Source organism: Meles meles, chromosome 20 (assembly GCF_922984935.1).
Source record: "Meles meles chromosome 20, mMelMel3.1 paternal haplotype, whole genome shotgun sequence".
NCBI lineage: Eukaryota > Metazoa > Chordata > Mammalia > Carnivora > Mustelidae > Meles > Meles meles.
This window is the reverse complement of record NC_060085.1, coordinates 47,836,934-47,860,728: the sequence shown is the minus strand read 5'-3', so window position 1 is coordinate 47,860,728 and position 23,795 is coordinate 47,836,934. Positions and strand designations below refer to the sequence as shown.

Here is a 23,795-nt window from a genome sequence, read left to right as displayed (position 1 = left end):
ATAAGAATATACGCAACTGACATGGGTACTTATGTCGGGTTTCAAACATAGCAACATGGTCTAGGTAGAGTTCCATCTTTTCTTCATAAAACCATCCACGAGAAAGCTGCTGGAGAATACCCGTAATTGCATTAAGTTAATGACAGGGTCTAAGTGTCACGAAAGTTCGAATTGGTCCCTGGACTAGCCCATAGAGCAGGTCGTGGCCCAGGTGGGTGCCCTCCGATGAGATGATCTCTCTGAGCGGGCTATTCCTCCTGGAAGATCACAGATCTGCCCCCTCCCCCGCCCCCTGCAGTGCTCAAGAGATGATCATTACTGCTCCACGTGCACCTACTGCAAAGTACTTGCTGATGTTCCTGGCGTGACGGAATCTGTGGGGGGTTCGAGGGATTTAACCCTATAAAATAGGAAAACCTGCAGCAGTTCTTTCTGACTTCCCTCCAAAGGGCTGTGTGTGCGGCCCATGATAGCCATTTCCTTCCTTTTTCTGGGAAACAGAACTTTCCCCATCCAGGCCCTTCCCCAACACCCCCGTCTCCCCCTTCTCCCACCACAGTTCGTGGCCTCAGCAGCCTCAAAAGCATTTGGACGACCCTGCCACCTCCACCTTGCACATGCGCATACACAGCACGCGGTAAAGCAGGCACAGCCTGCGCAGCGCGGAGTTGCACACGCCTGCCCGGGGTCCTGCTCTCCCTCGAGGGGGCGGGGCACCAGGGGGCGTGGCAAATGCGAGGCCCTGTATTGCCATTGGTAGCGGCGGGACCACGTGGAGGCTCACGTGAACCCTTGGCTCACGGGCCCACGGGCCCACGGGCCCACGGGTCCTGTGCCCGCGGCGCGCAGGCGCTCAGCGGGGTTGCGGCGAGGGCGGAGGTGGTAAAGGGGTGAGGGCGGAGGAGGGAGTGCCTGAGAGCAAGCAACACATGCCTGGCGCGGTGCGGTGCAGCTGGCGGCGGGTGGGGCCGCCGGGCGGGCCGCCGCGGCTTTCTCCTGTCGTCGGAGGCTGCTGACGGGAAAACGAGCCGGTTGGGGAGCGCCCCGGCCCTGGCCCTTTCCCCTGAAAGTCTGCCGGGGCCGGGTAAGCCAGATAGAGACTCTGGGCCATGTTACAAATGGACGTTGAGGATCGCAAAGATCAGCCTTCTAGCCCTCTCTGTGCCTGTTGCGAGCTTTGTGACTTGCGGCGAGTCACTTAACCCGCGCCTCAGTTTCCCCACTCTTCTAGAGAACTTGCGACCTGAGAGTAGTCAAGAAGAAAAAAAAGTTCACGTCACAAGCACTACCTGCCTAGTGAGTATTTAGAGCACCTAAGTCATGCCCTTGCCCTCAAGAAATCGGGTGCCTACTTCAGGCACTGAGCAAGACGGAAGTTCCACCATGGTTTATGCCAGGGCCTTGGAATGGGCCCTCCTGGTGGACTGGCTGCACTGCCTATGTGAGCTTGGGGCTCAATTTTCTTATCAAGGATGGCAGGTGATTCAAAGGTAACGAAAAGAGCGTGGAGTGGTAAGCAGCGTCATTGGCACGTAGTGGTCTCTTAAGACTAGTGACACTTCAGGCAGTGCGAAAGGTTTCTCTGTACATTTGCTCATTTCATAAGCAGCCCGAATGTCTGGGGGAATGCAAGCACGGTGTAGGAGCTGGGGGTGCACACCCGCAGAACAGAGGTTGATTTTTATTCTCGGGGCTAGCCAGAGTGAAGGAGTGAGATTATTGATGAAACACAGTCCAGTTTGTTCCTACCTTAGGAAAAGCCTTCTGAGTCTTACTTTTTGAATCCCTAGTTGGTAGTGTTTTAGAACAGGTAAAGGAGAGATTTAGTTGATGTTTCCTAATTCGCTCTTATGTTTAGACCAGTTCTGGTGACGAAGAAGGCAAGTGATTGATTGGTAGTTGGGGCAGTTAATGGTGTATTCTAACAATTTGGGATGACATTGTCGGTACTTAACAGAAAAGCTGGCAAAAACATGTACATCAACTGTTACTGTGGCTCCATGTTGAAAGCTTGAGAAATATTCGTGGGCTTTGCTGTATTACCTCTTTCTTTTGGTCTCCGTAATACCCTTGCCTCCATTGTTTCTAGGTGGTCCTTAAAAACTGTAATTTAATATTTTTTTATAGATGTGCATTTTGACCTTAATATCTCACCTTTTCTACCAGTAACCATTTTAAGATTCTGTTGCTACAAGAGTTCAGGGAAAATCCATTTGTAATATTATTTAGAGAAGGATGACCACACCCTGACCTAGCAGAGTGTTGAGTAAATCAAGCTACTGTTCTTTCTGGAAAAAACCTGCAGCTGAAACTGGGATCAGGGATAAAGAAACCCAGCTGGATTTTGCCCCAGTGCCAGTGATAGTTTCTGTTTATGGTCTGTTTATCATACAACATGCTTTGCCAGAATATGACTAGTTTGTTTTGTTTTTTTCTTGTAAGCCTACCATGACTGTAGTATGTGATGCCTTGTGTCTAAAGGATGTAGAAATAGCTGGTTGATCTTGACCTTTTAAGTGAATGGGAGATATTAAAGTTGGTAGCTTGTCCGCATGTAGGGCTTTGGAGAAGGTAGCCATTTGATTGACGCTCTCTAATGGAAAGCATATGAGAGATTCCAGGAACTTTTTCATTTATTTTTCAGTTTTTTGTTTTAGTGTTCTAAACATTTGTAGAGTTTACATGCAGATGTTTCAATTTCCTGAAATTGGCTTTAAAGAATTAGTTGTCCTTGGTCTCACTCACTATTTCAGTTCGACATACATTATTTAACACAGTATAGTAGCTGAGTGACTGCAACACTCATAATAAACATTGGTTGAACATGTACTATTTATATCAATGATTTATATATATCATTTATATCCACTGTTTAACTTCACCATTTTGGACACTGGGGAATAAAACCCTGTTTATTATATGCTCCTCTACCTCAGGAAATTTATGACCAGTTTTCTCTACTTTTTTTTTTCTGAAGAGAATCTTCCTGGAAAGTTACGCCTTTTAATTGTTCTAGAAATTTTGGATATTTATATTGTTTCTTTGAGAGTACTCGTTTTCTTTAACATTTTTATTTTTTCTTTGTTTCAAATGAAATAACTCTTGCAATGTCAGTGTGGGTCTTAGCCAAATCTGATCATTTTCCTACTCTTATTCCGTTTTATGGCCAAGTTCCACTTACATACATACATACACACATACAATATTTTCTTTATCCATTTACCTATGGTTGGGCGCTTGGGTTGCTTCCATTTCTTGGCTGTTACAAATAATGCTGCAGGAAATGTAGGGACGCATATTTTTTTTTTTCAAATTAGCCTTTTCATTTTCTTTTGGTAAACCAGAAGTAGAATTACTAGATCACATGGTATTTCTGTTTTTAATTTTTTGAGGAACTTTCATACTCTTTTCCATGGTGGCTATACCAGTTTGCATTCCCACCAACAGTACATGAGGGTTCCCTTTTCTCCACATCCTCACCAACACTTGTTATTTCTTTTTCATTCTAAGCCATTCTGACTGGTATAAGGTAATACCTCATTGTGGTTTTGGTTTATATTTCCCTGATGATTATTGATGTTGAGCATCTTTTCATGTGTCTCTTGGCCCTATATATCTTCTTTGGAAAAATATCTATTTAGATCTTCACATTTTTTTAGTTGGTTTGGATTTTTTTGTTTTGTTTTGAGTTGTAGGAGTTCTCTATATATTTTGGATATTAGCGCCTTACCAGATACATCATTTTTAAATATCTTCTCCCATCCATTAGGTTGCCTTTTCATTTTGTTGACGATTTCCTTCACTGTACACAGCTTTTTAGCTTGATCTATTACAAACAGTTTATTTTTGCTTTTGTTTCCCTTGCCTGAGGAGACAGATCCAAAAACATACTGCTAAGAGCAGTGTCCAGGAATGTACTACCTACATTTTCTTTTAAGAGTTTTCTGGTTACATGTCTCACATTTAGGTCTTTAATCCATTTTGAGTTATTTTTGCATGTAGCATAGGAAAATGGTCCAGTTTCATTCTTTTCTATGTAGCAGTCGAGGTTTTCCAACACCATCTATTAAACTGAGTGTCTTTCCCCCATTATATATTCTTTCCTCCTTTGTTGTAGATTAATTGACCACATAAGCATGGGTTTATTTCTGGGTTCTTCATTCTGTTCCATTGATCTATGAGTCTGTTTTTGTGCCAGTACCATATTGTTTTGATTACTGTGGCTTTTAGTATAGTTTGAAATCTGGGAATGTGGTACCTCCATCTTTGTTCTTTGTTCTCAAGATTACTTTGATTATTTGGTGTCTTTTGTGGTTCCATACAAATTTTAGGGTTATTCTAGTTATGTAGAAAATGTTACTGGTGTTTTGGTGGGGATTGCCTGGAATTGTTGCTAAATCTTTGTGAATTGCTTGGGGGTAGTATGGCCATTTTATTTTATTTTTAAAGATTTATTTATTACTTGAGAGAGTGGGCGAGCAAGAGAGTACAAGCAGGAGGAAAGGGGGAGAGAGAGAATCTCCAGCAGACTCCCTGCTGAGTGCACAGCCTGATGCTGGGCTTGGTCCCACGACCCTGAGATCACGACTTGAGCTGAAACCAAGAGTAAGACGCTTAACTGATTGAACCACCCAGGCGTCCCCGATACTGTGGACATTTTAACATGAATTGATGTTGAAATTTGATGATTCTTCTGCATTTATCAAGATAATGTGATTTTTTAATTAACATATAATGTATTATTTGTTTCAGGGGGATAGGTCTGTGATTTATCAGTCTTACACAATTCACTGTGCTCACCATAACACATACCCTCCCAATGTCCATCACCCAGCCATTCCATCCCTCCCACTGCCCTCCCCTCCAGCAACCCTCAGTTTGTTTTCTGAGATTAAGAGTCTCTTATGGTTTGTTTCCCTTTCTGGTTTTATCTTGACTTATTTTTCCCCTCTGTTCGCCTATGATCCTGTCTTGTTGCTCAAATTCCTCATATCAGTGAGAGGTTATGATAATTGTCTTTCTACAGTTGATTTGTTTCGTTTGGCACAATACCCTCTAGTTCCATCCATGTTGTTGCAAATGGCAAGATTTCAGTTTTTTGATGTCTGTATAATATTCCATTGAATGTGTGTGTGTGTATACACACATGTACACACACATACATACCACTTCTGATTTATCGATTCCCCCACTGATGGACATCTGGGATCTTTCCACAATTTGGCTATTGTATACATTGCTGCTATAAACATTGGGGTGCATGTGCCCTTTCAGATCACTACATTTGTATCTTTGGGGCAGATACCCAGTAGTGCGGTTGCTGGGTCATGGGCTAGCTCTATTTTCAACTTCGTGAGGCACCTCCATTCTGTTTTCCAGAGTGGCTGCACCAGCTTGCATTCCCACCCAACAGTGTAGGAGGGTTCCCCTTTCTCCACATACTCGCAAATATCTGTTCCTGCCTGACTTGTTAATTTTAGCCATTCTGACTGGTGTGAGGTGGTATCTCATTGTGGTTTTGATTTGTATTTCCCTGATGCCAAGTGATGTGGAGCACTTTTTCATGTGTCTTGGCCATCTGGATGTCTTCTTTGTAGGAATGTCTGTTCATGTCTTCTGCCCATTTCTTGATTGGATTATTTGTTCTTTGGGTGTTGAGTTTGATAAGTTCTTTATAGACTTTGGATATTAGCCCTTTATCTGATATGTCACTTGCAAATATCTTCTCCCATTCTGTTGGTTGTCTTTTGGTTTTGTTGACTGTTTCCTTTGCTGTGTAAAAGCTTTTGATCTTGATGAAGTCCCAATAGTTCATTTTTGCCCCTGTTTCCCTTTGGTGATGTTTCTAAGAAAGAGTTGCTGTGGCTGAGTTAGAAGAGGTTGCTGCCTGTGCTCTCCTCAAGGATTTTGATGTATTCCTGTCTTCCACTAAGGTCTTTCATCCATTTGGAGTCTGTTTTGGTGTGTGGTGTAAGGAAATGGTCCAGTTTCATTCTTCCGCATGTGGCTATCCAATTTTCCCAACCCCGTTTGTTGAAGAGATTGTCTTTTTTCCTGCTTTGTTGAAGATTAGTTGACCATAGTGAGGAAGGTCCATTTCTGGCTCTCTGTTCTGTTCCATTGATCTGTGTGTCTGTTTTTGTGCCAGTACCATACTGTTTTGATGATCACAGCTTTGTAATAGAGCTTGAAGTCCAGAATTGTAATGCCACCAGCTTTGATTTTCTTTTCCAACATTCCACTAGGTATTTGGGGTCTTTTCTGGTTCCATGTAAATTTTAGGATTATTTGTTCCATTTCTTTGGAAAAAATGGATGGTGTTTTGATGAACATGGAACGTTTTTCCATTTCTTTGTGTCTTCTCCAATTTCTTTCATGAGTACTTTAGAGTTTCCTGAGTACAGATTCTTTGCCTCTTTGGTTAGGTTTATTCCTAGGCATTTCATGATTTTGGGTGCAATTTTAAATGGGGTCGACTCCTTAATTTCTCTTTCTTCTGTCTTGTTGTTGGTGTATAGAAATGAAACTTATTTCTGTGCATTGATTTTATATGCTGCTACTTTACTGAATTCCAGTATGAGTTCAAGCAATTTTGGGGTTGAGTCTTGGATTTGCCACATAAAGTATCATATCATCTGCAAAGAGTGAGAGTTTGACTTCTTTGCTGGTTTGGATGCCTTTTATTTATTTTTGTTGTCTGAGTGCTGAGGCTAGGACTTCTAGTACTATGTTGAATAGCAGTGGTGATAGTGGACATACCTGCCATGTTCCTGACCTTAGGAGAATAGCTTTTAGTTTTTCCCCATTGAGAATTATATTCGCTGTGGGTTTTTCATAGATGGCTTTTATGATATTGAGGTATGTACCCTCGATCCCCACTCTGTGAAGTGTTTTGATCAAGAAAGGATGCTGTACTTTGTCAGATGTTTTTTCTGCATCTTTTAAGAGGATCATATGGTTCTTGTTCTTTCTTTTATTAATGTATTGAATCACATTGATTGATTTGTAGTTGTTGAACCAACCTTACAGCCCAAGAATAAATTCCACTTGGTTGTGATGAATAATCCTTTTAATGTACTGTTGGATCCTATTGGCTAGGATTTTGGTGAGAATTTTTGCATCCATGTTCATCAGGGATATTGGTCTATAATTCCCTTTTTTGGTGAGATCTTTGTCAATTTTGGGATCAGGGTAATGCTGTCTTCATAAATGAGTTTGGAAGTTTAACTTCCATTTCTATTTTTTGGTATAGTTTCAGGAGAATAGGTATTAATTCTTCTTTAAATGTTTGGTAGAATTCTAAGAATTCCATAAATCCATCTGGCCCTGGGCTCTTGTTTGTTGGGAGATTTTTTTTTTAAGATTTTATTTATTTATTTGACAGACAGAGACCACAAGTAGGCAGAGAGGCAGGCAGAGAGAGAGGAGGAAGCAGGCTCCCTGTAGAGCAGAGAGCCCAATGCGGGGCTCGATCCCAGGACCCTGAGATCATGACCTGAGCTGAAGGAAGAGGCTTTAACCCACTGAGCCACCCAGGCGCCCCGTTGGGAGATTTTTGATGACTGCTTCAATCTCCTTACTGGTTATGGGTCTGTTCAGGTTTTCTATTTCTTCCTGGTTCAGTTTTGGTAGTTTATTTGTCTCTAGGAGTGCATCCATTTCTTTTAAATTGTCAAATTTGCTAGCATATAGTTGCTCATGATATATTCTTAAAATTGTATTTCTTTGGTATTGGTTGTGATCTCTCCTCCTTCATTCATGATTTTATTAATTTGGGTGCTTTCTCTTTTCTTTTTGATAAGTCTGGCCAGGGGTTTATCAATCTTTTAATTCTTTCAAAGAACCAACTCCTAGTTTCGTTGATCTGTTCTACTGTTCTTTTTGTTTCTATTTCATTGATTTTTGCTCTGATCTTTATTATTTCTCTTCTGCTGCTGGGTTTAGGCCTTCTTTGCTGTTCTTTCTCCAGCTCCTTTAGGTGTAGGGTTAGGTTGTGAACTTGAGACCGTTCTTGTTTCCTGAGAAAGGATTGTATTGCTATATACTTTCCTCTTAAGACTGCCTCTTCTTGGGCACCTGGGTGGCTCAGTGGGTTAAAGCCCCTGCCTTCGGCTCAGGTCATGATCCCAGGGGCCTGGGATCGAGCTCCGTCTCAGGCTCTCTGCTCAGCAGGGAGCCTGCTTCCTCCTCTCTCTCCGCCTGCCTCTCTGCCTACTTGTGATCTCTCTCTGTGTCAAATAAATAAATAAAATCTTAAAAAAAAAAACCAAACACTGCCTCTTCTTCATCCCAAGATTTTGAACAATTGTGTTCATTTTCATTTGTTTCCATGAATTTTTAAATTCGTAAGTTCCTGATTGACCCATTCATTCTTTAGTAGGATGCTCTTTAGCCTCCATGTATTTGAGTTCTTTCCAAATTTCCTCTTGTGATTGAGTTCTTGCTTCAGAACACTGTGGTCTGAAAATATGCGGGGAATGATCCCAGTCTTTTGGTACCGGTTGAGATCTGATTTGTGACCCAGGATGTGATCTATTCTGGAGAATGTTCCATGTGCACTGGAGAAGAATGTATATTCTGTTGCTTTGAGATGGAATGTTCTCCATATATCTGTGATGTCCATGTGGTCCAGTGTGTCATTTAAAGCCTTTATTTCCTTATTGATCTTTTGCTTAGATGATCTGTCCATTTCAGTGAGGGTACTGCTAATGTCCTTTGTTATTATTGTATTATTATCAATGTGTTTCTTTGATTTTGTTATTATTTGGCTAATATAATTGGCTGCTCCCATGTTAGGGGCATATTTAGGGGTACAGGGGTATTTAAAGTTGTTAGATCTTCTTGTTGGACAGACCCTTTAAGTATGATGCAGTGTCTTTCCTCATCTCTTATTATAGTTTTTGGTTTAAAATCTAATTTGTTTGATATAAGGATTGCCACTCCAGCTTTCTTTTGATGTACATTAGCATGGTACATTGTTTTTTATCCCCTCACTTTAAATCTGGAAATGTCTTTGGGTCTAAAATGAGTCTCTTGCAGACAGCATATCAATGGGTCTTGGGGTTTTTTTTTGTTTGTTTGTTTTTGTTTTTGTTTTTTTTGTTTTTTATCCATTCTGATACCTTGCATCTTTTACATTGGGGCATTTATCCCATTTACATTCAGGGTAACTATTGAAAGATATGAATTTAGTGCCATTGTATTGCCTGAAAGGTGACTATTACTGTATATTGTCTCTATTCCTTTCTGGTCTATGTTCCTTTCAGGTTCTCTCTTTGCTTAGAGGACCCCTTTCAATATTTCCTGTAGGGCTGGTTTGGTGTTCGCAAATTCTTTTAGTTTTTGTTTGTCCTGGAAACTTTTTTTTTTAAGATTTATTTATTTATTTATTTATTTATTTGACAGACAGAGATCACAAGCAGGCAGAGAGGCAGGCAGAGAGAGAGGAGGAAGCAGGCTCCCCGATGAGCAGAGAGCTTGATGCGGGGCTCAATCCCAGGAAGCTGGGATCATGACCTGAGCCGAAGGCAGAGGCTTTAACCCACTAAGCCACCCAGGCGCACCAGTCCTGGAAACTTTTTAATCTCTCCTTCTATTTTCAATGACAGCCTAGTTGGATATAGTATTCTTGGCTATATATTTTTCTTGTTTAGTGCTCTGAATATATCATGCCCATCCTTTCGGGCCTGCCAAGTCTCTGTGGATCGGTCTGCTGCCAATCTAATATTTCTACCATTGTAGGTTACAGACCTCTTGTCCTGAGCTGCTTTCAGGATTTTCTCTTTGTTTCTGAGACTTTTAAGTTTTACTATTAGATGACAGGGTGTTGACCTATTTTTGTGGATTTTGATTGGAGGTTCTGTGTGCCACCTGGATTTTTATGCCTGTTTCCTTCCTTACATTAGGGAAGTTCTCTGCTATAACTTGCTTCAATATACCTTCTGCCCCCTCTCACCTTCTGCCCCCCCTTCTTCTGGGATCCCAGTTATTCTCATATTGTTTTGCCTTATGATATCACTTATCTCCTGAATCCTCCCCTCATGATCCAGTAGTTGTTTATCTCTTTCTCAGCTTCTTTATTCTCCATCATTTTGTCTTCTGTATCACTGATTCTCTCTTCTGCCTCATTTATCCTGAGAGCCTCCATTTTTTTTTTTTTTTAAGATTTTATGTATTTATTTGACAGAGAGAGATCACAAGTAGGCAGAGAGGCAGGCAGAGAGAGTGAGAGGGAAACAGGCTCCCTGCTGAGCAGAGAGCCCGATGTGGGACTCAGTCCCAGGACCCTGAGATCATGACCTGAGCCGAAGGCAGCGGCTTAAACCACTGAGCCACCCAGGCACCCCGAGAGCCTCCATTTTTGATTGCACATCATTAATAGCCTTTTTGATTTCAACTTGGTTAGATTTTAGTTCTTTTATTTCTCCAGAAAGGGGTTCTCTAGTATCTTCCATGCTTTTTTCAAGCCTAGCTTGTATCTTTATAATCGTCATTCTGAACTCTAGTTCTGACATGTTACTAATGTCCCTATTGATTAGGTCCTTGGCAGTCGGTATTGCCTCTTGTCCTTTTTTTTTTTGAGGTTAGTTTTTCTATTTGACATTGTCATCTTTGTCCAGAGATGAATAGATGAATGGGAGAACAAAATGGTAAAATGATAACAACAACCCCAGAGGAATATACACTAAACAAATCAGAAGAGACCCAAAACCAGAGAGAAAAGAAAGGAAAAAAAAAAAAAAAAAAAGAAAAGAAAAAAGGAATATGATCAGGCTGGTGAATATAACAGAGCCACACACTAGATTTTGGGTGTATTTTGGTCTGTTAGAAGAATCTGCCTCCAAAAATTTTAAAGAAAGAATAATGTACATATATACAAAAATAATGTACATATATACAAAAATAAATGCGATGGAGGAATAAAATATGACTATAAAGATGAAAATTGAAAAAAGATTTTAAAAAAGGAATTGATAAGTTGGTTGGAAAAAGGAAGAGAGAGAGAGAAAAAAAGAATGTGTTCAGGCAGGAGACTAGAACAAAGCCATACACTAGATTTAGGTTATATTTTGTTCTGTTAGAAGAAAATGTATTCCAAAATTTTAGAGAAAGAAAAACTTACATACATACACAAAATAAGTTTAAGTGCAATGAAGGAATAGAATATCACTGTAAAAATGAAAATTAAAAAATTTTTAAAAAGGAATTGATAAGATATTGGTAAAAATAGGAAAGAACAATTCAAAATACAAAAAGAAAAAGATAAAGGAAATTTTAAAAATTAACCTTGAAAAACTAAAGGATCGTGGAAGAAAAAGCCATGATTCTGTGTGCTGTATTCCCCTAGTGCTGGAGTTTTGCAGTTCTCATTGATTGGTGTACTTGGTCTTGGCTGGATGTTCTTGCTGATCTCCTGGGGGAGGGGCCTGTTGCAGTGATTCTCAATTGTCTTTGCCCGAGGTGGAATTGTACTGCCCTGCCAGTGTCCGCTAAGTAATCTACTTGGGTTTGATCTCGGTAACTTTTGTTCCGTACAGCTTTGGAGGACGAGAATAAAAATGGCAGGTTTTTAATCTCCGGCCCTGGAGTAGCTGAGAACTCAGGGCCCCACTCCTCAGTGCGCCCACAGAGAAAAGCAGTCAATCAGTCCTTTCTTCCTGGTCCCTGGCTGCACTCCATGCTCACCTGGCTGTGACCAAGTGTTTCTGTCTCTGGCACACAACCTTGTTTGGAGTCTACAAACCCAACAGATTCCTGAGGTGTGTTCCCGTGCTGCTCTTTCCAGGGGAGGAAGGGGAGTCTCCCTGGATCTGCCACTTGTTGGGTCCCTGCATGAAGAGAAGTAACCCAACTGTGGGGTGGATCATGGTTTGTGGCACCCCCAAGCTGAGAGCCCCCTCCTCGGTTCCGTCTTTGCAGCTGGCTTTCCTGCTCTGATACCTGGGAGGTCTGCTGCACTCAGACACCCTCAATCTTTCTGTGACTCTGAGCGTCCTGAGACCACACTGTCCCAGCAAAGGTTCCACCCCCCATTTAACCACTGGAGTGATGTCCCTTAGCAGAGCAGACTTCTAAAAGTTCTGATTTTGTGCTCCACTGCTCTCTCACTTGCCAGAAGCCAGCTGATGGAGGCTCCCTCTCCTGGTGGTCTTTCTTCCCAAATATTGCCTCAGATTGACTTCTCTGCATATCCTACCTTCCAGAAAGTGGTTGCTTTTCTGTTCGTAGAATTGCTGCTATTCTTTCCTTTGATCTCCTGTTGAGTTTGTAGGTGTTCACAATGGTTGGGATGTTAACTATCTAGCTGAATTCCTGGGAGCAGACAAAATTTAGGTCTTCTACTCCTCTGCCATCTTGCTCTCCTCCCCCCCCCCCCGCCGTAATATGATTTTTACCCTTTATTTTGTTAATGTGTTATATGATTTTGATTTGATTTGCAGATATTGAACCATCCTTGCATCGCTGGAATAAATCTTACTTGACTGTAGTGAATGATCCTTTTAATGTATTGTTGAATTCATTTACTAATGCTTTGTTGAGGAATTTTGCATCTGTATTCATCAGGGAATTGGCCTGTAATTTTCTTTTTTGTAGGGTCTTTGGTTTTGTTATCAGGGTAATGCTAGCCTTGTAAAATGAATTTAGAAGCGTTCCTTTCTTTTCAATTATTTGGAATAGTTTGAAAAGGATAGGTATTAACTTATTAAAATGTTTTGTAGAATTTACCTGTGAAACCATCTTTTCCCGGACTTTTGTTTTTGGGGAGTTTTTTGATTATTGATTAAATTTCATTACTTTTTAAAAAAAAGATTTATTTATCTGACAGAGTGCACAAGGAAGGGGAGCATCTGGCAGAGGTCAAGGAGAAGCAGGCCCCCTGCTGAGCAGAGAGCCTGACATGGGGCTTGATCCCAGGACCCTGGAATCATGATCTGAGTTGAAGGCAGATGCTTAACTCACTGAACCACCCAGGTGCCCCTAATTTCATTACTTTTTACCGATTTCTTTTCAGATTTTCTACTTTTTCCTAATTCAATCTTGTAGAATTATAGGTTTCTTAACAATTTATCCATTTTTTTCTAGATTGTCCACTTTGTTGGCATATAATTTTTGTAGTGGCCTCTTATAATTCTTTATATTTATGTGGTTCAACAGGCTGTTCCTAACATTTATATAGAGAAGCAAAGAACTTACTACAGCCAAAACAATTTTGAAAGAGAAAAGCAGCTATAAGATTCATATTACCTGATTTCAAGACTTACTATAAAGTTATAGTAGTTAAGACTGTAGGATTATTTTTAAACCTGTAGTAAAACATCCACAGAACATGAGATCTACCCTCAATTATTAAGTGTACAATACAGATTATTAACTATAGGTATAGTGTATAGCAGCTCTCCAGAACTTTTCAATCCTGCATGACTGGAAGTTTATACTCGTTGATTAGCAGCTCCTTGCTTCCACCTCTTTACAGACTTTGACAACAGTATTGTATTTTGTGCTTTGATGAGTTTTGACTAGATTCGATACCTCATATAAGTGGAGTCATGCAGTAATTGCCCATGACTGGCTTATTTCATTTAGCATAATGTCCTCAAGTTCCATCTATTTTCTGGCATATGACAGGATTTCCTTCCTTTTTATGGCTGAATTATATTCCCCTGTTTGTATATACTACATTTTCTTTATCCATTTTTCTGTCAATAGACATTTAGGTTGTTTCTACCTCTTAGCTATTCTGAACAATGCTATAGTAAATCTGGGAATGCAGATATCTCTTTGAGAACATGATTTCACTTCTTTTGAACTTTTTCAAAGATTTTATTTATTTATTTAAGAGAGAGAGGAGCACAGAGGGAGAGGGAGAAGAAGACTCCCTGCTGAGCAGAGAGCCCAACATGGGGCTCCATTCCAGGACCCTGAGATTTTGACCTGAACTAAAGGCAGACACTCAACCAACTGAGCCACCTTGGTGCCTCCAGTTGTTTTGGATTAATACCCAGAAATGGGATTGGTGCTTCATGTGGTCATTTTATATATTTTTTGAGTAACTTTCATACTGTTCTTTGTAGTGGCTGTACCATTTTACATTTCCATCAGTAGTGTTCCAGGGTTCCAGTTTTTCCACATTCTTATCTATACTTGTTATTTTGTTTTCTCAATAATGGCCATCTTAACCAGTGTGAGGTGTTATCTCACTGTGGTTTTGATTTGCATTTCCCTGATGTCTGATAATGTTGAGCATCTTTTCATATATTTATTGGCCATTTGTATGTCTTCTTTGGAAAAGCTTTCAAATTTCTTGCCCATTTTTAATCAAATTATTTATTTTTTTTGCTTTTGAGCTGTAAGAGTTCCTTACATATTTTGGATATTAATCCCTTAAAAATTTGCAAATATTTTCTCCCTTTTGATAGATTGCTTTTTTAGTCTATTGATTGTTCTCTTTGCTGTATAGGAGCTTTTTAGTTTGATGTAGTCCCATCTTGCCTATTTTTGTATCTATTGCCTAACCTTTTGGTGTCGTATTCAAAAAGTCATTGCTAAGACCAGTGTCATAAAGCTTTTCCCTGTTTTTTTTCTTTTTTTTTTTTTTCCTTAGAGTTTTTCAGTTTCAGGTCTTACATTTAAGTTTTGAGTCCATTTGAGTTGATTTTCACATATGGTAAGACAAGAATTCAGTTTTATTTGTTTGCAATTGGATGTCCAGTTTTCTCAGCAACATTTGATGAAGAGACTGTCCTTTCCCCATTGTATATTCTGCGTGCCCTTGTTGAAGGTCAGTTGACCATATATGAAGATAGGGTGATACTGGTAAAAGGAAAGGCACATAGGTTAATGGAACAGAATGTAGAGCTCAGAAAAAGACATAAACATGGCCACAGGTGCCAAGATAACTCATTGGAGTAAAAGATAGTCTTTTCACAAAATGGTGCTAGAATAATTAGATGTCCGTATTTTTAAAAAATGAACCCTGATCCATACTTCAAACACTTACAAAAATTAACTCAAAATGTATCATAGACCAAAATGTAAAATCAAAACTATAACACTTCTAGAACTTCCTGTCCATATGGTAGCTACATGTGGCTATTTAAATTTAAATAATTAAAACTAAATACAATTTTAAAATTCAGTTCCTAGTTCTAGCCACATGTCAAGTCCTCAGTAGCTATGTGTGGTTAGCTCTAGCTAGTGTATTGGTTAGCTTGGAGTATAGCACATTTTCATCATCACAGAAAGCTTTATTGTACACTGCTGTTCTGGAAGAAAACATAGGAGAAAAATCTTTGGGATTTTAGTTAGATGAAGATTTCTTAGGACACAAAAAAACATGAGCCACAAAAGAAAAAAGTTGATAAATTGGGTTTTGTCAAAATTAAAAACTTCGGATTTTTGGAAAGCTGTGCTAAGGAAATAAAAAGACAAGCCGTAGATCGGGGGAAAAAGTATTTGCAAAACATGTATTTGATAAAGAATCGGCAGTCAGAATATAAAAAACAAAACTTAAAATTCAGTAATAGTAAAAGAAATAAAAAGGTGAGCAAAGAAAAAGAAATTGTATAGGCAGTCACCAAAGAAGAGATATGGATGCCATATTATTTAAATTTTCTTATCTTATGCAGGTATACATTGGCTCCCCCCCCCCCCCCCATTAAGGCTTATTGCTTGGGAAGTTTTTTTTCTTTTGTTTTCTTTGAGTTTACTGGGTCTTATTTTTTTATAGATGGGAAGGTGGGACAGAGGCAGAAGGAGAGAGAATCACAAACAGGCTCCACGCTCAGCGGAGCCCAAACAGGGCTCAATCTCAGAATCCTGAGATCATGACCTGAGTGGAAATCAGTTAAGCTGGTTGCTTAACTGACTGAGCCACCCAGGTGCCCCTCACTGGGTCTTATTTTTAAAGTGCTAATGCTCAGAAGTAAGACTGAGGAAAATAAGATATGTGTGTGTGTGTGTGTGTGTGTCTGAAAAAGCAAACACATCTCTTTTATAGTTTCTGGTATCAGTAGTAAAGGTGAAACGGAAGTCCTATCAGTAGTGAAGGTGAAAAGAAAGCAACATACCATCTTAGGTAATCCTGTGTAGCTTTATCAGTTTTTACGATCATGTTAATGAACTGATTTTTCAGCCTGTTTGGATCATAAGAAAATGCATCTTCCTAATTGTATTCAAATCAGTTAAGCTTGTAAACAGATGGATGATTTGCTTTTCTTGTCTTAATCCTAAGCACTTGCCTAGACTCTGTGTAAGCGAGTGTGGTAGGCAGAATAACAGCCCCCTTAAAGATGTCCACATCCTATTGCCCAAACCCTGTGAATATGTTACCTTACATGGCAAAGGGATTTTGCAGATGTGATTATGTTAAGGATTTTGAAATGGGAAAATGCAACTGGCCATTTCGGGTTTTGAAGATGGGAGGAGACCACCAGTGGGCGAATTCAGGCTGCCTTTCGAAGCCAAGAAAGGCAAGGAAATGGATTCTTCCCTAAGGCCTCTAGAAGCAATGGCAGCCCTGCCAAGCCATTTTAGACCCACTGGAAGTATGATTTGTGTTGTTTAAGCCACTAAATTTTTGCTAATTGTTATGGCAGCGGTAGAAAGCAAATTCAGCATTACTAGAAGACTGCTCCATTTGCAAGTTATAAAACATTTCTTTTTTAAGTAGGAGCACACCTTCTTTTTTTTCTTTTTTCTTTCCTTTTTTTTTTTTTTGAAGTCTCACTGCCAGCCCTATAGGCACCCCAGTGAGCATATCTTTTGCTCTGACCCTCCTATTCAACCCTGTGAAAAGAAACTCCGTTCTAAAAGTGTGCACATGGCCTGTGCCAAAAAGAATAAAGGTACTGTGATGCAGCCCAGACATTAGCCGTGCTTCTCAGCCTGTGGACTGTGGACAGCATGCATCAGAATTATCTGGGGACCAAATTAAAAATGCAAATTCTTGGATCTGACCCTTTTATCTCTCTTCCCCTACCGCCCATTAGTTTTTGGAAATATTTTCAGTCAAGTTTACTGGGGCATAATTTACATATAGTACTATTTACTTCTTTTAGGTTATAGTTCTTAAATTTTGAGAAGCCTGTGTAGTCATAACTACCAACACACCAAAGATCTTTCTGTTACCCAGTGTATTTCCTTAGTGTCCCTTTGTAATATATCCCCTTCCCATACCTCCTGTCTCTGGCAACTGCTGATCTAATTTCTGTCCCTGTAATTTTGTTTTTCCGGAATGTCATATACATGGAATGACACATGATGTAGCCTTTCAGTTCTGACTTCATTTGTTTAATGTAATGCTTTGGAGAGTCATCCATGTCGTCTGTGTGTTCATATGTAAATGAACCATAATTCTTCGCTACCCAAAATGGCCCTACCTTCCTTCTGTTACCTAAATTGTGTTCTCTTTGTGGACAGTCTGAGAACCGCTACAGTCCCTCCACGGATTATGGAGGCAATTATTTAGCATTAGACAAGGGGCTGTGGTGGAGAGAGGAGCGTGGGAGTACACGTGAGTCTGTACATCTTCAGGAAGACAACACGGTCACGCATTAACCTGTTAAAGAATTGAAAGAGGGGAGAGATGGGGTCACTTGTTCAGAGGGAGCAGTGGAAGATGGTTTTGAGTTGTGAAGCAGGACTGTAGGAGCCAGAGGCATTACAGTTAATCATTAGTTGTAGGATTAAAGGGTCAAGTAGCAGCAAAAGGAGTAGTGACTGATTGTTCTATCTTAACTCCCTTCCCGCCACTAGATACTCCTTCTTCATTGAAAGACTCCTAATTTGCCTTGGTTCCAAAAACCTTGAGCAGATTAAGTGGAGATTTGCAAAGAATTTTTTCCCTTGGGTCATTGTGTAGAATACCTTTGACAGGTGCTGTGCTAGAGACCCATGATACAGAAATGAAATAGTGCAGCCATGACCCTTAACAACTTTTACATTCTTTTGTGTCTCGTAGAATTTTTAGCTGGTACAGGTTTTCCCCAGACAGGTGGGCAGGGAAGAAGGGGAGGCCCCAGCACCTTATCAGCGGGACTGCACTTAGCAGAGTGAAGCAAGCAAAGAGAAAAGAGGGTGGGTAAGATCACATAATCTGCTCTGGAATCCTAGGTCCCAGGTTCTAGTTGGGCCATATCCCTTAACCTTTCTAAAATGATTTTTTTCTTCTTTAAGATAGGGATGTATCAGGGGCACCTGGGTGGCTCAGTGGGTTAAAGCCTCTGCCTTCAGCTCAGGTCATGATCTCACGGTCCTGGGATCGAGCCCCACATCAGGCTCTCTGCTCAGCAGGGAGCCTGCTTCCCCCTCTCTCTCTGCCTGCCTCTCTGCCTACTTGTGATCTCTGTCTGTCAAAGAAATAAATAAAAAACCTTAAAAAAAAAAAAAAAGATAGGGATGTATCAGGAAGGGGAAAGAAAAGTTTAAAAAACTGGTTGATCTTTGAGTTGGAAGCTAAGGACAGTGGAATTAACGTTTTTTGTTTGTTGGTTGGTTTGGTTTGGTCAAGGTAAAGGGCTAATTTAGATAGGAGTGGTTGGGACCTGGGGGCTAAAATTGCTCTGCATGGTAAAGAAACAGGAATTTTTGTTTTTAATGGAGGCTGGAGGGAATTTTTTCTTTAAGGTTTAAAAAAATTTTTTTATTTGACAGACACACCGAGAGAGGGAACACAAGCAAGGGGAGTGGGAGAGGGAGAAGCAGGCTTCCACTGAGCAGGGAGCCTGATGCGGGGCTTGATCCCAGTACCCCGGGATCATGACCTGAGCTGAAGGCAGATGCTTAATGACTGAGCCACCCAGGTGCCCCTGGAGGGAATTTTTTAATTATGCTTTTGTTTGGTCAGGAAAGAGAGTGGGCCCTAGCAGTAGGGTAGACATGAGAAGTTGCTCCTCCAGTGGCAGAGAAGGAAGGGGTGTGGGTTTTGATGTCTGATTCTCAATTTTAAGTAGTTTCCTATTTGCTGTTAGAATCTTCCCCTTACGAAGATCTGCTTGTATGACACCCAGATGTTAATGTGTTTTGGAGACAAGAGTAGAGCAGGCTGTGTCAGCAGTAGGGGTGAAGTGAAATAGAGGGGAGATGATGAGTATCAGGTTGCATTTGGGGTTTAGGATCAGGAATGACAAGGAATCATTAGGAACTTATAAGCACCCTTCTTAGGATCCTCAGGAGTGCTGGGCTGTCCACCGTTATGTGAGATATGGTCTAAAATATGCATTTGCATGTTAAATGACAGAGTAATTGAGAACCATGCCGATGACAGGGATAATAATCTACTGAACAGGGTTGGGAGGTGTAAATGAGAATGTAGGTTTCATAAACGGGGCACCTGGGTGGCTCAGTTGGTTAAGTGTCTGCCTTTGGCTCTGGTCATGATCCCAGGGTCCTGGGATCAAACTCCATGTCGGGCTTCCTGCTCAGCCAGGAATCTGCTTCTCTCTCTGCCCTTCACCCTGCTCTTGCTTTCAAATAATAAAAATAAATAAAATCCTGAAAAAAAGGAAAGCATTTCATAAACTAAGAAAACACATCATCCTCTAGAAGATAAAACATCTTTCCATGAATATTTTGAAAAGTCAGATTTGAATTCAACACTGATCACAAATATTAGAATAATTATCTGGAAGTCATAAGCTGTGGTAGTTTTCTTTCTGTATAAATTCAGTTCAGATTGGTAGTTAAGATATAATTTGGATATTAGAGATACAGTTTTAAAAAATGACTCAATATGACCCCAACGTGTCATGTTCAAATGTGAGGATTTAGGATCCTACAGTAATATCCGGCCCATTTATTAGGAATAGAAAGCAGCTTTGGTCATTTAATATTTGGCTGAGATTGTGGATAGGTATGAGAAAGAAGAAGTGATTATGTTGCAAAGACATGGGTAAGAGCATGTACTGGATATATGTATAGATACTTGACATGTTTTGTCTTTATTGCTCAGTACTGCCCAAAGAAGTAAGTGGTGATGTCCATTCTTTAGATGGGGTGTGACAATACAGTGATGAAAGGACTTGCTCAAAGTCATAGCACTGAAGTGGCAGAGCTGGTATGAAGACTCTCAACCAACTTCAAGGTCTTTGTTCCTTTCATGCCACCGTGCTGCCCTGTGGGTTCTGAAGTAAGTTACTGCTTAGCCCCCAAGCCTTTTGTGCTTTTGGGCTCCTTGTCCCAGTTTCATACCAAATCTCAATTGTTGTTCTTCTGGAGAACTTTTACGGAAAGCTTCTGACAAGACTTGGAGATGCTGTAGCTGACAAGCATATGAAAAAGGATTAAATAACTTGAGTTCTGGAGTGAACAGTTAAATCCCTGAATTGTTGAAAGTTCCATTCTTGACCTGGGACTAACCATTTTTTGTGAGGAAATTACAGAAACGCTGGCGAACTCTTTCCATTAGAGGTTCTTGCATACAGTATGCACTTCTTGTGTTGTGGGGGCGCTTTTTCTTGTTGTTGTTGTTCACAATTCACCTTAGGGGTTTTCTCAGACTCTGCATTCTTATTCTATAGTGGTTTTTAGCTTTCTTTTTTCTTTCCAGACTGGGTGGATGATGCAGTTTCACTTCTAGGTGTTAGGATTCTCTTTCACACTGGTTTGTCATGACCTTAAAGTATTTTAAGCTTCTCGTTTAGTAAGTTTTTCTTTTTAAAATGTGGTACCCCTAGTAAGCTAGAGATTTGTTTTACCAAATGAGTTTAAAATACCAGCGCCTGGAGAACCCATAGTCAATAAGCATTGTTGGAAGTTGACCATATGTCAAAACCCACTAGGGATCAACCTTTTCATTTTCTTTATTTTGGCAGGTTTTGGGGTCCAGACTTAAAGGCTAGTTATGGTTCTGAATTGCCTTTAGGTTGCAAGAATTACCCATGTGGTATATAATGCCAAAGAAGAAAAAAAAAGTTACAATAATCATAATTGTCTTAATTTATAATTGTCATCATAGCTCTCCCCTGTAGGTAACTGATGAGGCCTAATAGTCGTTTTGAGCTGCAACCACCCACAAAAACCACACACATGGCATTTTACTCAAAACTTTACTTAAACCACTACTTTGTGATGCAAAACTGGTGGAATTTTGGGTACTTTCTGTAAAATTGAAATCTTTATGGGGGTTTTCCAACACTCTAGTTGATTGTTAGCAAATTATCCGTATACTGAGCAAGAGCAGAGCGGAGTTTGCTAATAAACACCCACTTTTGTGGTAGGATAGGATGCCAGTCACCTCTATCTGAATGTTTTCACTAGGAGGAAGCCACCTTCATTGAGAGAATAGAATCTCCTGTTGAAAAACGCAGTTAAGTAAGAAGTACTGTATGAGATTGGTAATTGTAAAAGAGAGATATTAGGAGCTGCTAATCTTTGCCACAGTTTTCAGTCTTGACAAAGTCTGCTTTCTAATTTGTAGATCCCTTATAAAAGTAGATTTGTAAAAACAACAACAACAACAAAAAACAATTTGCATCTCAGGACAAAGTGGTATTCTCCCTAAGAACTTTCTGTGAAGGGAGAACTGTTGTGGGAAACTGATTTCTCCTGAGATATCACAGCCCCATTCTGGAAGACTGGTAGCAAGTGGGAAGAATGCTCTCTGGATTTGGCTAAGTCAGGAGACCTTTGTTTATTCTGGAACTGAGTCCTTAGGCCAATTGCTTTGCCTCTCTAAGTCTCGATTTCTTTTTTTCCTCTCTTTTTTCCTCAAGGTAATCTCTATCCCCAAAGTGGGGCTCGAAGTCATGACCCTGAGATCACAGGTCACATGCTGTACTGCCAGAGCCAGCCAAGCACCCCTCTAAGTCTTAATGTCTTGTCTTTGAAATTAGTTTCACTCCTGCTCTATGGTTTGGTAGATACAGCATCTTGTCTCAAAAGCCTTCTGTAGGAGCCCTTTGTAATATCCTGTCTTATATAAAAGTGACTTTTATGGTCATATAATTTATACCTTCTATTGGGCACCTATTTTGCTCTTCAAAATCTGTAAAAACATTATTTCAGCAAAAAACCAACTCTACTTCTAGAAATCTGTATTTATGTCCCTTTTGTATTTAGTATGTTTGAAGGAGAAAATTTCCATCTATGCAGCCCAGAAGTCAGCCTTAAAATAACTGTCAAAAACTTCCAGGCTATTTCTCATTCATGCATTATCATGCTCAGTAGGAGGATAGTAGACCATCCTCAGTAGGAGGATCAAGTCTAGAATTGAATTTTTAACAGGTTAATTCCTTAGTTTACTGTGAAGATCTTGATAATTTCCCACTAGCACATAAGTAAAGCTTCGTTTAGTTTGCTCTACTGCATAGACTGTGTTGGTTAGCTTCTAGAAATAAAGTATGCTTGCTATATAATTTATGTTAGGAAATATTTAAACAGGATGAAAGAGCAGTTTTTACAGGACCCAAATCAAGCAATCCATTTTCAGAAAGTACAACCAAGTAAAAAAAATTGGCTGAGTGAAGAACAATGAATAAGAAGCATGAACTTGGAAACAAACCAATTAAGTTGAATCAAATTTTTAAAGAATGAAATAAAAGAAGTTGTATTTTGTATGTGTGTGGGGTGACTAGAGACAGATGTAGTACTAAGAAAAATCGTATGGGATGAAATAGCATTTAGAGCTTAGGACCCAGTGAAGAGTAGAAGGGGAAAAGAAGGTTTAGCAGTACACAGGTTTATATACAGAAGAAGCAAAGGGTAGGATATAAATGTTAGAAAAGTGGAATGGAATTCTCCACATCCTTTGATTTAACAAATGGTTTAGTTAAGGAATTTGGTAAAATCTTGAAATTTGGATTGGTGCTACAGCAAACTTTTAAAATTAAATAAAGCCAGAAAGAATTTCTTGCATATTAGCACTCTATTACCACGTTTGTTACTCAGCCTGATACCAGGCAGCTTTGAAGGTGATGTGGACGTCCACCCTTGAAATAGAAGTGTTTGAAAAAGCAATGTCTGGGGCGCCTGGGTGGCTCAGCAGGTTAAAGCCTCTGCCTTCAGCTCAGGTCATGATCCCAGGGTCCTGGGATCGAGCCCCGCATCGGGCTCTCTGCTTGGCTGGGAGCCTGCTTCCTCCTCTCTCTCTCTCTGCCTACTTGTAATCTCTATCTGTCAAATAAATAAATCTTTAAAAAAAAAAAAAAAACTTTTAAAATTAAATAAAGCCAGAAAGAATTTCTTGCATATTAGCACTCTATTACCACGTTTGTTACTCAGCCTGATACCAGGCAGCTTTGAAGGTGATGTGGACGTCCACCCTTGAAATAGAAGTGTTTGAAAAAGCAATGTCTGGGGCGCCTGGGTGGCTCAGCAGGTTAAAGCCTCTGCCTTCAGCTCAGGTCATGATCCCAGGGTCCTGGGATCGAGCCCCGCATCGGGCTCTCTGCTTGGCTGGGAGCCTGCTTCCTCCTCTCTCTCTCTCTGCCTGCCTCTCTGCCTACTTGTAATCTCTATCTGTCAAATAAATAAATCTTAAAAAAAAAAAAAAGAAAAAGCAATGTCTGGAGAAAGGTGAAATCACAATTACACATCAAAGGCTATAGAAGTTTTCACTTCAGATTTTATGTTTCAATTATACTAGCTTTGCGTTCACACCCAAACTCCAAGGGTAGGATCTGCCGCATCCAGGGTGGAGTGGCATTCCAATTCCATTTATTTTCTGCTGAAGCTGGCAAATTGAATGAAGATTTCTATCTTAGGTGACAGGATTCAGATGAAACATGACAAACTTGTAAACGCTGCAACCCGGACATGTCCGTGCACAACTCTCCAGTGAGCTGGATGGGACTGGGGAG

General features: G+C 40.2%; 1 long non-coding RNA gene across 4 annotated transcripts in view; it reads left to right on the top strand.

The window, feature by feature from the left end:
• Positions 1 to 917: 917 nt before the first annotated feature.
• Positions 918 to 23,795, top strand: part of LOC123932981 — a 40,162-nt gene continuing 17,284 nt past the window's right edge. For all 4 annotated transcript variants that reach the window (XR_006816492.1, XR_006816491.1, XR_006816493.1 and 1 more), the window contains exon 1: positions 918 to 1,296. This is a non-coding gene — a long non-coding RNA (uncharacterized LOC123932981). The remainder of the gene's footprint in view (positions 1,297 to 23,795) is intronic.